This window comes from Mustela putorius, unplaced genomic scaffold, assembly GCF_011764305.1.
Source record: "Mustela putorius furo isolate JIRA1106 unplaced genomic scaffold, ASM1176430v1.1 tig00003834_pilon_pilon_pilon, whole genome shotgun sequence".
NCBI lineage: Eukaryota > Metazoa > Chordata > Mammalia > Carnivora > Mustelidae > Mustela > Mustela putorius.
The window spans coordinates 111,638,772-111,654,191 of record NW_025421987.1 but is presented as its reverse complement, the minus strand read 5'-3'; the positions used below and the strand labels follow the sequence as shown (position 1 = coordinate 111,654,191).

At 46.1% G+C, this 15,420-nt stretch overlaps 1 long non-coding RNA gene across 1 annotated transcript; it reads left to right on the top strand.

Moving 5' to 3' along the window:
• The first annotated feature begins 1,856 nt into the window (after positions 1 to 1,856).
• LOC101676691 lies at positions 1,857 to 8,917 on the top strand. Its single transcript, XR_200892.2, has 3 exons — positions 1,857 to 2,213; positions 3,107 to 3,158; positions 8,722 to 8,917. It is a non-coding gene; the product is annotated as an uncharacterized LOC101676691 (long non-coding RNA).
• The last annotated feature ends 6,503 nt before the right edge of the window (positions 8,918 to 15,420 follow it).

Below are 15,420 nucleotides of genomic sequence, written 5' to 3'. Positions count from 1 at the left end.
TGGGCATACACGGGCCCACCCTGATCTTCTACACTCTCTGCCCTCAAACCCTCCCACTTCGGGTCTCACATTCTGCCTTTGCTAAAAGCTTCTAGAGCCTTGTCATCTTCTCTGAGCCTTCCTTTTTCCTCTTTACCCATTATCCTCTCAAAAGCCTACCCTCCTGGGGCACCTGGGTGGCTCAGTGGGTTAAAGCCTCTGCCTTCAGCTCAGGTCATGATCCTGGGGTCCTGGGATTGAGCCCCGCATTGGGCTCTCTGCTCAGCGGGGAGCCTGCTTCCCCCTCTCCCTCTGCCTGCTTCTCTGCCTACTTGTGCTCTCTCTTTCTCTCTGTCAAATAAATAAATAAAATCTTAAAAAAAAAAAAAAAAGAAAAGAAAAGCCTACTCTCCTATTTCTCCAAATTATATTTTGTGATCCATCTTTCTAGGAATCCTAAGCATCTAGGAGGTTGCTAGTAACCTCCCTCACCCTCCTCCTGCCATGTGCTCACCTGGTTAGTTCCCAATTCAGGTTGAATTCACCCCCCAGTTCAGGTTGAATTCACCCACTCCAGACCTCCCTCTGACTAGAATCACAGCTGCCAAGACACGCCCGCCACTCTCAAATCCAACCCTCATGGACTTTCTTTTCTGTCCTCAGACTGCCCACCTCCCCTCCTCTGGCTTTACTTCCAGATGAGTATCTTATTTTATATTTTACTGAACAAATAGAAATCAGTCAGAAACTCTCCCATATTCCCATTGCCGAATCTGTCAATTTACCTACATCAGTCCACAAACCTCTGCTTTCCCTCCTGTTACAATGGATAAAGTATTCCTGCTCCCCTCTAAAGCCAACATCTCCCTCTTGCCTTCTCAAGGTTGTCACCCCTGAAGTTATGCCTTCTCCCTAACTCTGTGGACAACCTCAAAGCCATATGCTCTCCCAAGGGTCTCTCCAAAGAGCAGCCCTTCTCTCCCACACCTTATCCATGGGCAAGGTCAGGGACTAGCAGGGAACAAGAGAGGCACCAGAGTCACTGTGAGTGTGCCCTTTAATTTTCAGCCCTCAGTGACTTTTTCTTGCTTCATTCTAGTCCTGATCCTGTTTTTAGGTTTGTCAAAGTCATGCCCCAGTCTCTTTTCTTATCTTTTCCTCAGACTGACAAACTCCTATCTCTGTTATTACATTTATCACAAATATAATCAAATAATTATGTAATTATTTGTCTGATGTCCATCTCCCCTACTGGAATAAAAGCTCCCTGAGGCCAAGACCAGATTGGCTATATTGGCTGTTGTAATCTTCATAAAAATTCTTTGTTCCTCAGTTTCCCTGTCTATAGAATGGGATAATAAGGTACCCAGTGAATGTTGGCATTTCTTATTAACAATATCCCTAGCAGCTAGTAAGTTCCCAGCACATCAGAGGGACTTCATCAATAATTATTGAATGAATCCATAAATGAAGGAATAATTCTGGGACAAAGTATGGATGCAGATTTCACAGGGTTGAATACTTTTCTGAATGAGTAAACTATGAAAATGTGGCAATAAAATGCAAGCCTTCCTCTCTTTCTGCTGGTTGGTGAAATGTGCTCCCTATTCTCCTCTGTATTCATGGTTACCTACATTCTGCTGCCTCAAGTGACTGACTATTACCAAACCAGGTCCAACCTTCCCCTTCCTTTCCAGTTCCCAGGGAGCCCCAAGTGTGAAACAAAATCACTAGAGCAGCTTTCCCCTGACACCCTGGCTAAGACTGATCAAGCTCTTCAGGGAAACAGAAAGGCAGGGAGACTGTTCTCTACGTTGCTACAACAGAGCAGTTGCTAAGGAAACAGCCCTATCCCTCATTCCCTTCTGGGCCCCTCAGGGCCTGCCCACTCCTCCCAGGGCCCCTGACCACTTTCCTGAGCAGGCCCCTGTGCCTCTGTCCCCTCTGTGTACTTCCTTTCCTCAGAGAGGAGCAAAGAGAGAACCAGACCAGGCCAGAGAGCCAAGGAAGCCCTGTGGAAAGCTTCAATGCTCTGGCCCCGGTGACCCATGGGCTTCAGAGGCCTGAGCTCTTAAAGCCGATCCTCCCACTCCCGTTTCTCCCCTCCTCAAAAACACTGCAAGCTCTGCACCACAAAATGCCCGGATGCAGGTTTCCTCATAAGCCCTCAGGATTGTCAGAGATAACTCAAGGTTTTGTCAATAATAACTACGACCTGTTCATACTATCAAGAAGTAAGTGGTGTGGTGGCAGCTCCCTGGTCTCTGGCTGTGGTTTCTCTCAGCCTGGTGGCCTGGAGGAGGGCTCAGAGAGGAGTCACATCAGCACGGCCTGCCGACCCCATGGCTGCATCTGCAAGAGTGATTTTCTTTGATTGCTTCCCCTCACCCACTGTTTCTCTGCCAACCTCCCTCCCACCCTCCCTACAGTCAGGTTTCTGACTTCAGGTTTCCCTTGGGGTCATCTGTCTAATACTTGATTTCACCTCAAAGGTGCTAGGGCCTTCCCTGTTGCCCTCTCCTGAAGTATGACCCAAATCTGAATGGCTCCTGGGCTGGGAATGGGAGAAGCAGCCCCATGCTTCGCAGCTTTCTAAAACCCTCCTGTGTCTGTCTCTCTCTACCCATCAGTCCTTGCTTCAAGGAGACTTTGGCAGATGTCTCCATTCCTCAACTCCCCAGGAAAACCTGTGGCTTTGCTATCAGACGGAGGCTCTTTTAACCATACATGTTGCTAGTAGAAATCTCCCTAAATATTTGTTCTAAAATAGGAATTAACAGAAAAACATAGACTCCTTCCAAACCAGCCTTTCCTCTATATTGTTCTGAAGGGACACTCTTGTATCCAAAAGAATAGCATCTTTTCAACTGGGGACAATTCCCAAATGACTTGACTTCCAGTCAATTTTGGGTAAAGAATTATTTTGGTCAGAAACTCATTGTTAGATTTAACTGGACACTGAAAATTCCCATTAACAGTAGCAGTGCCTTATCTCTCTGCCTTTTACAAGCTGGTATGCTGGGCTTTGGGGCAGAAAAAATACATCATTGTTCCCAACACCCTGTGTGCGTTGAAAGCAGCCTTGTTGTATCTTTCATTCCATGTTTGACTGAACTGAAAAATGAAGTAAGGCACAGCGGTATGTATAGGGACCTGCCTACTTAGCTGTGTGACCTCAGGTGAGTTACAATTCCTCTCTGAACCTCAATGTCCTCATTTTTATAATGGGGATAAAACTGCTATCTTTACGCCATTATTGTTAAGAATTACATTGAGAGAACTTATGGGAAGCACCTTGTATTGATACAAGGAGGCAATCAATGAATGGGAATCACAATGGGAAAGGTGGTCTGTGTGGTCTGGTTGACCAGGGGGCGTGGGGGGGATTTGGGGGGAAGGACTGTTTGCCACCCAGGGCACCAGACTCCTTACAGCATATCTATCCTGCTCGTGCTCCTTATCTTTGATATCTGAAGAGGTTCACTTCCAAGGATCTTCCTTAGGAGAAGTACAGGTCTAATGAGGGATGTTTGAATCCAGGAAATGGGATGGAAACTGTGTGTAGTTTATTGTAGTCACTAAAAATCAAGTTTACTAAAAGTTGTGGTTAACTATGAATCACTAGTGGGTCAACCCATCAGGGTTTTCTCCCCCTCTTCTTCAGCAAAAGAAGCTGTCAAGTCAAGGCTGAATAAATCTTCGAGGCCACTTCTTGCTGTGAGGTGGTAATCCAAGGACACCCCTGTCATGGGAAAAACACCTTTTTATATGACTAGTGAAGCTGCTCCTCTTGTGGCATGCAAAAGTCTGAAGAATATATTCAGTTATTACAAGAATCCCAGAAGGCAGAGAGAAAGAATTAATTGTGCCTCACCAACCATTGCCAACATGGGCACCGACCGTCACTGCCATCAGTACTCTCAGTTCTCCCACCATCATCACACTGCCCACCATGGTCACCACCACCTCCACCATCTCCGCCATCAGAGCCCCCATCACTGCCACCACACCACCAACCGGCACCAATCTCCCTCTTTGCCACCATCCCCACTCCACCTCTACCGCTACCGTACTACCTTCTGCTATCACCACCAGCATGCCTCCCACCACCCCACCTCCACCCCCATCGCCACCTCCATTCCACAGCTTATCACCACCATCGTCTTTGGCACTACCTTCACACGCACTTGCCATCCGTATTACCACCATCAACAACCCCCGCCACCACCATTACTCTCAACATCAATGTCATCGCCAACAACAATGTCACCATCCCCACCTCCATGGCATGACCCCCCCCCACCTTCACCAGCACTCCATCCCATGAAATTCAGATCTTTTTAAGTTTTAAGTTTAGAAAAAGGGCTCTTGGGCTAGGGCTATTGGTCCAAAACCCAAAAATAGAGTTGAGAGAGGAAATGTGTGAACTGACTTTGACCCTAAAAGGGGAGACTGAAAAGGGAATGGTAGTTTTGTCTTTTTGAGGCCAAAGCTCTTAGGATCTACTTATAACTTGGTAATGAGCAGTATATGTATGTAGAAAAACACAGCTGGCCTTTGGAAGCTCAGACCCTTGAAGGCTTGAGGAGCCCTTCCTTCTTAAAGGATGACTGGATCTATCAGTGTTAACCCAACCACCTCAAGAGGCAAATGGACTCCAAAAACAGCTCCGGTTCCACCCTCATTGAACACTCTCTCACCAAAGGAAATGGCAGGGTGAGATCAGCAAGCAGGCAAATGGCCCCAGTGAAGGCGAGCTTTGAAGGTGATTGAACACAAATTCTGGGCTTTCTGAGATTCCCACTGAGTGGGGAAGGCAAAAGGGTTTCCCTTCACAGCTTGATGTGACATACTCATCCTATCTCAAATGAAAAAAAGAAAGAGAGTTTGGGGAAAGCAAAATGTAAATCAGAGGTACTTGATATACTATGTGATAGTGGTATGAATCGCCAGTATCTCCTAACTGTGAATCAGAAGAATCCTCACTGGGGGTGACAAGCACGTCTGTGTCCTCAGCCAGTCCTTCCTGGCTCTGCAGTCCTCACTGATCTGCTTTGTGGGTCATGCCTTCCACATTTCCAGATTTTAGGCGGTGTCAGAAGGACACTTTCTTGAATAAAAGTGTCCTGGATATTTTGGCTTCTACACTGAGATTCCCACTCTCTCCAACTTCGGTTTTTCATGGTTCCAGCCTGAAGATTCAGCTGTCTTCGTAGCTTTAACTCTGCCTTTGCTATTGGGACACTAAGGGAATCTGCCCTCCTTTCCCTAGTGGACTGTGAAATGCCTGCTCCTGGTTAACTAGGAATGACTTGTGCTGCCTGAGCAGCTGGGCACTCTGCCTTTCCCCTCTTCGGCCTCTCTGTCAGCCTTGCAAGAGGAGGAGGAGAGATTTTTTTAAAAGATTGTATTTTATTAGAGGTGGAGTTGGGGGGAGACAAGCAGGGCAGGGGCAGAGGGAGAGGGAGCAGGGAGCCTGACTCCGGGCTTGATCCCAGGACCCCGAGATCATGACCTGAGCTGAAGGCAGTTGCTTAAGTGACTGAGCCACTCAGGTGTCCCATGAGGAGAAGAAGATTTTAAAGCCGGCCCTGTTTATTGGGTGGCAAGTGATGTAAACATCTTGGAACAGCCTGTCTTGAGTCATCGCCAGCCTGGTTGGCCTTGAGTGGTGCACTGTCCACACCCCCAGCCCTAGCTACAGCTCTCTGGGGTTTTTATTTTCATGGTTTGTTATTTAACTTTTTCATGCCTGCATCCGTGCAAGCTTCCTAGGCAGTGCTCCAGCCACACACTGCCCGGCTCAGTTGGGACCCAGGAATTGAGCCTGGAACTCTGAATTCAACCCCAAACACCACCTGGGTAGCTGCCACTGGGAGCTCATTTAGTGACCCTAAAGGTCCCAGACAGACCTGCATCCCTAAGGCTTCAAGCTGCCTGGGCCAGACATTAGGCTGAAGCTTGAGGAGATTCTTGGTCCCTAATATCAGAATCACTAACATTAGACTGGTGATTTTTTTTTTTTAGATTTGATTTTAGATCACCCCTGTCTAAAACCTAGGAGGTAAAGGCACTGAAAGGCAATCAAATTATAAACATTGTAGTTTGGGGGTGATAATTGTTTTGGTTGTTTTTAATATTATCAGCCTTAGCAAGAATCTCTGTTGTGTTGACAAAAATTTTATGTCCAGTATGCAGATGTGTGCCATGATTTCAAATTTGTATTTTGCAACAAAAAGCCCAGAGGATCTTTTGAAAACAAAAACACAATCACCAGAGAAGTAATGTAGCAATGATAAGATCCCAAAACAGCCGTGCAGTAAACTTAAGAAAAGTTCTAATGGGCTCCATTCTAATTCCAGCTAAGTTCTCCTCAGAGAATTGAGATAAAGTATGTGTGTGTGTCTAAATGTGGGGGGAGTATATAAATGCACGTGGGAGCGTAAGCCAAGGAGTGTAAGCCCGTGTGTGAGTGGGAATGTGAAAGCATAAGCATGTGCGAGCCTCAGTGTAACTGAATGTAAATGTGAGTGTGCAAGTGGGAATATCTGTATGGGTGTTGAGTGAGAGTAAACAGGAGGGTCTTTGTGTATAAGTGTCGTTTGTGTAAATATGAGCATGTAAGTGTGAGCACAAGTGTGTGCCTATAAGTTATATGAGTGTGAATGAGTGTGTGTTAGATGCATGAGTGTGTAAGCATAGGTTGTGTGGCATGTGTGGAAAAGTGTGTGTGTCCGCGTGTGTGAACAGGAAGTGTTTATGAATGTGTGTTCCCAGAATGTGTGTGTTTACTGTGAAAGAGGACCCAAAGATGTGACTTTACAGGATCTTGATTGAAAATCAATCACTTCTGAGTACACACACACCAGCTTGTACCATTCTGGAGAGGCCATTGCAGGAACTGGTAATGATGAGGAGGACTGGACATCCCAATTTGCTCAAGTCAGAGCTCATGTATGCCTGTTATCCTGGCATAATTATCATGACTTTGTAACCATATTCGTATCATGGCTGACATTTAGCTTATATCAGTAAAATACACACCTTTTAAGAGAGCAGGCTGATGATTTTTTACAAATATACATACCCGTGTCATCATCCCCCAGATCAAGATACAAATATTCCCAGCATGCAGTATCAAAAACACCTTCTTGGTCTGAAAGATGAGTTGCCCTAGTAAAGTCTTCCAGGCCCACCTGAAGGATGGTGGATTTCACTGTCCATTGACATTATCCCATATTCTGGCCTTTGTGTCATATTTTACACAGTCTGGAGAACCACAGTAAATGTATTGCAGCTGTTTGGGAAGCAGGAAGGGTTAAATTACATCAGCTTGACTTGACAGGCTCTGAGGATGTGTGGACTCTGGAAGGTGGAAACTATTAGAACAAACACCTTCATGGAAATTGCCATTAATCCAAAGCGTCTGAACTTCCCTTTACCCTGTCTCCACCACTCCAGCCTTCCCCTGCCAAACTTTCCTTTCATTAAAGGAGTGACTCATCCCCATCGGGAATCATATAGGATCTGTGGGAAAGAGTATGGGTCTTGGAATCTGCCAAGCTTGGCTTTGTGACTTGACTATATCATTAGCTAGCTCTGTGTCTTTGGGTAAGTTCGTTAACTTCTCGAGGCCTCAGTTTCCTGATCTATAAAAAGGATAACATGATCTACTCTGCAGAGTTGGGGTGCAGCTCAGATTTGATGACTCCAAGGTGCCTGACCCATGGGCACCAAATATGTGATAACAAATATTTAAGTCAGATTTCAGGATCAGAATAAAAACAAGATATGGCAGATCAGTTATTCCAGAAATGGCCAGGGCAATGTCTCCAGTCCCATTCATTCTTCTTGAACTTTGCCACTCCTCACTCTGGGTATGGCAGAGTCTCCCACACCCCCACACTCTCCTTGAACCCGACAGGACTTTGTCACTGCCTCAGTGAGTGACATATGGCAGAAGCAATGCTACATGACTTCTAAGGAAAAGTGAAAAAGGCAACACAGCTTCTGCTTAGCACTCTCTCTCTCTCTCAGGATGAGAGTCTCAGTGGAGAGACCCACGGGAAAAGGAACTGAGACTCTCCAGCCAATGGCTACTATCAACCACCAGACTTGTGGATGAATGAGCATTTAGATGATGATCCTAACCCTCAACCACTGAGTCTTCCAACTGGGGCCCCAGAACTGAAGTAATAAATTTAAGCCAATTGAAAAACAAATTTAAGCTGCACCCTATTCAAAGTCCCATGAATCTGTAAGCATAATAAATGCTTATTTAAGCCCCTGAGTTTGAGGATAACTTGTTGTACAATCATAGTAACTGGAGCTCGGTATAATCAGGGTCTTGTGGGACAGGGCTGACATTTCTCATAAACATCAGCATCAGTCCCAGTGAACGTGAACATAGCTCTCTGCTTTAGTCCATCTCAATCTCCAAGGTGGAAGGGGTGTTTGCTACACACATTTGTCCTGTTGCCTGTGATTAGAACCCAGTGCATGTTCCTGCTCACAAAATGATTCCATTACTCAAACTCGAAGTGATTTCCTATATGCAAACTCCTAGAGCTCTGTCTGTTCTTTAACACTAACCATTTACTAGCCTGTGGGAAATGGAACCATGAAATAATGCAACTATATTAAAACCAAAGATGCCTTAAGTTATATATGCAAATTGGCTGTTATCCTATTTAAACAGCAGTTGTGAAAGCGCTAATGCTATTTATTTTCTGTCTCTCAAAGATGGAAACTTCACCCCGTGCCATGAATGCATCTGGGGAAGGAGAACGTTTTGGCAGACTAGCCAGGCCTCCAGTGAGAACCACAGATCATCGGGAAAATCAGACCACAAAATGGGGCAGCAGCAAAACCAGATTTCCACACTGGCCTGAGGCAAGAACAATGGGTCCAATGGCCAAGAGCCTGTCGCACCATCATGGCAAAGAAGTTAGTTCAAAAGAGTGGTGAGGGGCGCCTGGGTGGCTCAGTGGGTTAAAGCCTCTGCCTTCGGCTCAGGTCATGATCCCAGGGTCCTGGGATAGAGCCCCACATCGGGCTCTCTGCTCAGCGGAGAACCTGCTTCTTCCTGTCTCTCTCTCTCTACCTGCCTCTCTGCCTACTTGTGATCTCTGTCTGTCAAATAAATAAATTAAAAAAAAAAAAAGAGTGGTGAGACCATGGACTTTGGATCATACAAACCTGGATTCAAATCTGGTTTCTCCATATACAGGCAGTGGGATCTTGGTTAAGTACCTTAAACCCTCAATTTTGTCAGCTGTGAAGACAGTACTTACATGTGGCAGAGGCTGCTTGTTGTCTACCAAGATATGTATTCCTCTGGCATAATACAGTTATAGCTGGGAAACAGCCACCCAGCATTGAGGTTGGACCACATGACAAGATGACCAACATGACCAATGCATTTAGTGTGCCTTGCCTACACGGTCATCCCCTTTCATGGTGACCTTGAGGGCCAAAGGCTAAAGATGATGACTTGACAGGTTAGAGGGAGGCTGGATCCCTGCGTCACCACTTAGAAGAGGGCCATTTAACTAGGAACATACACATCAGACTTGGTATGAGTGAAATCAAACTTTTGTCTGGTGAAGACACTGAAAATTGGGGTTGTTTGTTACAGAAGCTAGGCCACCCTGACTCATACATTGTTTTAGGGAATGGAGACATGCATCATAGTAGGTAATTATAAAGAGTTATTTACTATCTCTCTTCCCCATTTGACTGATGCCCCTTGAGGACAAGGACTGGGCCCTGTTGAGCCACAGTGTCCTCCATGGGGCATGGTACATACCAAGCATGTCAACAAATCTGAATTGTTTATCTGCAGCTTGATTAAGAGAAGAGAGAATTAAAATCTGGGCGTTTTAGCAATAGAAGAAAGAAAGGTTGATATTAAAAAAAAATCATTACGTGAATATCTCAGAACAGAATGTACTTATTTAAACACTTATCAAAAGGACCAAAAACAAAAGAACAAAAAATAAAGATAAACAAAAAAACCCCACCTAGCAAAAAATTTATCATTCGCCAGTTTGGAACTTTGATGCCAAAGGGGTCCAAAGAAATAAGTTTTCCCATTAGAAGTTTTGGAACCCAAATCTGGCTATTGGGTTTTCTTTCAAGTTCCACAAAGCTTTTACAAGTTAATTAAATGGTTGGCTTAACCACCGGTTCATGTTTCCAACAGATGAAGTGGAGTAAGCTAGGAGAGGAAATGATTGTGTAAATGCAAACTTGGTAGCAAGAATTTGTCCCTAAAAACAATACCTTATCAGTAACATCGAAGTTTTCTCTTTGAATTATCAGGGTGAACAAACAGAATTTGCGTTTTTATGGAGCACTTTCCTTTTTATTGCTCTCACTGTGTTCTCACAATAATCCAAAGAGTTGGGGCACATTTTACTGTTGTCATTTCACAGATGGAAAATCCATGAAATAAAGTGAGCCGTGATTTGGCCAACATCTAATGGTTCATGCAAGAATCAGAAACCAGGCCCCCTGACTCTCAACTTAGGACTTGCTCTCCACCGGACCTCCCAGGTTGATATGGGTTCAGTGTGGATGACAGCCTATGGGACCAAGCCAGCAAACTGGTTTTGAGCCCAGTCTGGGTGATATCTCATGCTTGCATATCTTAATAAGGTAAAAGGTAAACTAAGACACAGTCCTAAAGTCCAACAACAACCAGAACACCAGGTAGTCTGGATGGAGGAATTGGGATTTCAGAAAAGAGTAAAATTATGTAAGAAAAACTGTCTTATCTTCTCAGCACCCTTCCTTTATTCTTCTGAAAACATACCTCCCTTTCTTCAGGAGGATTGTTCCTTCTCTTATTCCTGTCATTTGAGATTGATTCTGGATGCGGCTGTCAATGACAGCATCCTACACCTTGGCCAGTAGTGGGCATGAGACTTGTTCTAGCCAATTAGAATTCTTAGGGGGAAAAAAAAGAACTGGAACTAAGAGAAGGATGCAGTCCCGCTGGCACGAGACTGCTGGTGGCTACAGGGCCTGCTTTGTGGAAGAGATTGGGCTGCAAAAAGGCAGCTGACATGAGAGATGAGGCAAGAGAATACAGGTGGCATTGGGAATGTGGTTCCAGCTGCCTCTGCCTCCGTAGATCCCTGCCTTCCCTGCAGGATATGGTTTCACTGAGCTAATCGTTCTCTTTTCCAGGGGTAGACAAGTGCAGCTCAGGTCACTGGCCAATATAGTCTTGCCTAAGGCAACAGGTGGAGAGGGGAGGGGAAGCCACCCTCTCTTAAGCAGAAACTACTAAAGGAGCCAAAAGGGAAAGTGGGAAGACACAAGACTTCTTTGGGGACGCTGAAGAAGGCAGGGTCGGTAAGGGTGAGGATCAGCGTAAAGAAACAGTGAGAGGCCAAGCTCTGAGCACACTGATCTTGAGACTAGACCTGAAGGGGTCTGCGGAGATACTGAATGACAACAGGATGGGGAAGTGGGTCTTCAGGAGAAAATAAAGGTTTTCCGGTTTTCAGGAGAAAATAAAGTTGAGCAGCTCTAGTGAGAAGAGTGCTGCACTCAGTGTCAAAAACACTCCAAAGAAATGACTTTTGTCCTGATTAAACCGGTTCACGAATTTAAGAGAATAATATTAATTTGGGAGCTATCTGCATGGAGTTACAACAGGAGTCGTAGATGTAGAGAATTCTCGAGGGAAAGAAGGGAAGAGAGTCTTGGATAAATACTCACAATTAGTCAATACAATAAAAGCATCAAAGAGCCAGGTAAGCAAAGAGCTGAAAGAGGGAGAGGTTGAGCGAACAAGCGAAAGCGAAAAAGTGACACCAGTAAAAAAATAAATAAACAAACAAACAAACAAATAAATAAATAAGTTGGTGAGAGAGAAGTCTGTTTGAATTGGAGCAGCAGGAAGTTACTGGTGAAATAAACTTGGATATGGCAGAATGCCAGCCAAATGATGGAGAGAAGTTATGGGTAAGGTCATGTGTGCTGTCAGTGCCCACCCCCATTCCTTTCATCTTCTAGGGGGTCCTGCTGACTTCCCTTGTGGCATCTGCATCTCTGTGCCTGAGGGATCTTTCTCTCAGAACCACTGAAGGCTAAGCTGCCTGAGAGGCAAGCCAGAAATAGTAAGGAATTAGCTCCCAGGAGCAGCCCTCGGACATACGAGTTGGTATATAAACACCCCACCTCTCTTGCCTTGCATCTGGGATGGGGCAATTCTCGGGCATGGATTTTGCACCATTTCTCAAAGTTTCCACCAAGATCAAGCTCCGGGTGCCCGCTGTGGTAGCTGGCTTCCCAGTGCCTTCTTTCTTAGCTGTGCTGCTCTTCCCGTCTTCTCTCATCCTTGAGCAGCACGGTCCCTGCTTTTCCCAAGTAAATGGCTTGTACTTGAATCCTCGGCTCAGCATCTGCCCTGAGGGAAACTGAGCTAAGACAGGAGCTCCTGTAACTTACAGCACAAACTAGGACACCTGTGGAGAGTGAAAAGGGGAGGGGACACTCTTAATTAATGATGCTGAAACAAGTGGGGCCAAGCAGGATTTTGCATACCTGAAGGTCTGGCTTCCCAGGTTCCGTGCCCCTCCTTTGAGAGGATGGAATTCAAATGCCAGTTCTTTAGAATAACCTGGAAGAAAGTGCTGGGAGTAAAGATGCCTTTTCTTTAGTGACCATTGCTGCCCTGAGCCCCATTACCTGGAGGGCTCTGGAAAAGAATACGTCCACTCAAGTGTGGGAAACTATCTCAGGAGGAGACTGGACCATGAGAAGTAGGTCAGCATCCAGCCTCCAGGAAGGCGAGAATTGCGCATCTCTGTGATGCTGGGCTCTGAGGCTGCGAGCGGTCCTGTCAACCACAGTCGGTAAGATGCTCCTCTCATGGCATCACTGGGCACCCCCTTCTTGCTTCCTCTCGCCTCCCATTAGTCAGGTCGGTGCGCTCCTCTCTGTAGCTGCACAAACAGACAAATCTCCTCTGACAGCACCTCCCCCTCTCGCTGCTGGTGCCCACAGCCCTAAGGACAGCATCTGGGAACCAGGATCCTCCAGTGACCCAGGCCCTCCACTTCACATGTGTCCACATCTACCCTTTTATCATGTCTCCTCGAAAAAGAGATTTTTTTTTTCTTCTGCCAGAAAAATCTTTCAAGAAAGCTACTCCATTTTCTCGCATGGTTGAAGAGCCGCTGGATGTGATCATGTGGGGAAAGGACAGGACACTAACATTTGTTTCCCCGGCCCCATGCACAGATTAATTTCCATGCCTGGATTCGAGCTGGGAGTTGCTGTGTGACATCAAGTGACTCTGCAGGGGAGGGGTGTAGACCCTCCGGTGCCAGGTATGGAGCTGGCTGCTTCCTGTGGCTCTCAGATCACCCCTTCCTGGAAGATGCCGCTGATTTCTCTGGCTGCCTGTTCTTGCCAATCTGGCTCCCAGCTGCCCCACTCGAATTTGGAGTTGATATCTAAATAGAGAGATCAACACTGGGGCCCTGCAAAGCCCCTTCTAAGGGTCAGCTCACTTCAGCCTCGAGATTCCATGAAGCAAATCTTGTTATGTGTTCTGGGTTGCAAGCGAGAGTGGAGATACAGAGAGATTAACTAGATTGTCCCAGCTCTCAGATAGTCAGATTTGCAGTCTGAGCATCAAGAGACAGAAAAGCCTGTGGGGTATTCCATTAGACACATGGGTAAAATGGGGCTGGTGGGCGGGGTTGGCTGAGGAAGGAAGGGCTCTGTTGGGTCTCAGTACCACAGACTTCTCATTAGTTTCACGGATTAAAATCCTGTTCTGTAGCTACACTCCTGTCCTAGACCTTGAGCCTGAGGGTATGACACCCCATGGACAGTCCAGGGAGACTTTATCAGAACACCAGATTGTGCTCCTTGTCTCCAAAACACAGCTTCCTTCCCAGCTCCCCACTTTGCAGTGGGCTTTTCTCCTGAGAAAAGCTGCCCACTCGTGGCACAGATAAACATCATTACCTCCTCAGGAAAGGCTCTGAAGGCCCTTCCACCCTCCCACTGCCCTCAGATCTTACACACCTGTGTCCTCCTCTGCCTGCCCTTTGCAGAGAACCTTGTTTGTCCTCCATCATGGCCGTTGGGAGGCCATGGGTATCTCTAGCTAGACCAGTCCTCGATGAATAAGCCCCTCGTTTCTAATTCAGAGGGCTACTTGCTGAGCCCAGCTCCTCGATACTCCCCAAACGCAGTCATAATTTCCTGCCTTGATGGCTTTGCTCAAGTTGTTCACTCTACCACAAAAGACTCCTCTCTGAGTGCCCATCTGTTGAAGCATAGTACTGTGTAGCCCCTGCTTGTAGCTTTCACTGAGCCCCTTGCTGAACATCCTCTGAACCTCTTCTGAAATGCTAAATGCTTTTTGTCTGTATCCCTTTCAGGTCACACATGTGTTATCTTCTTCTCTGAGATATGCATGTTCATGTACACGTTTTCTTTGCCAGTCTATGGGTTCATCAAAGGCTGAGCCACAGTAATTCAACTGGGCTTCTTCCAATTCGCTTAGCAGAGAGCCCGGCATGTGGGGTGTTCTTGAATGAAAGAAAAGGGTAGATTCACACAGACAGGGGAAACAAGCAATGTCTGGTTAGGAAACCTTTGGAAACCACAAATAACGTTATTTGCCAAATAGATGATGTACCAGATACATCAAATAAAATAATACTTACATTCTAGTTCCTGTCCTTTGGATGTGGGGTCCAGGGTAACTCTGAGAATCAAAACTCTGAGAATCCAACTCTCCACTTAAAAGAGTAGGTTCTGGGGGCACCTGGGTGGCTCAGTTGGTTAAGCAACTGCCTTCGGCTCAGGTCCTGATCCCAGGGTTCTGGGATCAAGCCCTGCATTGGGCTCCTTGCTCAGTGGGGAGTTTGCTTCTCCCTCTACCTGTGCTGCTCCACTTGCTTGTTTTTTCTCTCTTTCTCTCCAACAAATAAATAAATAAAATGTATTTTTAAAAAAATGAGTAGGGACGCCTGGGTGGCTCAGTGGGTTAAGGATCTACCTTTGGCTCAGGTCATGATCCCAGTGTCCTGGGATCGAGTCCTTCATGCACTGGGCTCCCTGCTCAACAGGGAGCCTGCTTCTGCCTCTCCCTCAGCCACTTCTCCTGCTTGTTCTCTCTTTCACCAACAAATAAAAATGAATAAACTTTTTTAAAAAAGAGTAGGTTCTGGGTGCTTGGATGGCTCAGTTGGTTGAGCAACTGCCTTCAGCTCAGGTCATGATCCCGGACTTCTAGGATTGAGTCCCGCATCGGGCTCCCAGCTCCTTGGGGAGTCTACTTCTCCCTCTGACCTTCTCCTCTCTCATGCCCTCTCTCACTCATTCTCCCTCAAATAAATAAATAAAATCTTAAAAAAAATAAGAGTAGGTTCTATCATTTAATTATATTACTCAGGGAAGGAGGCT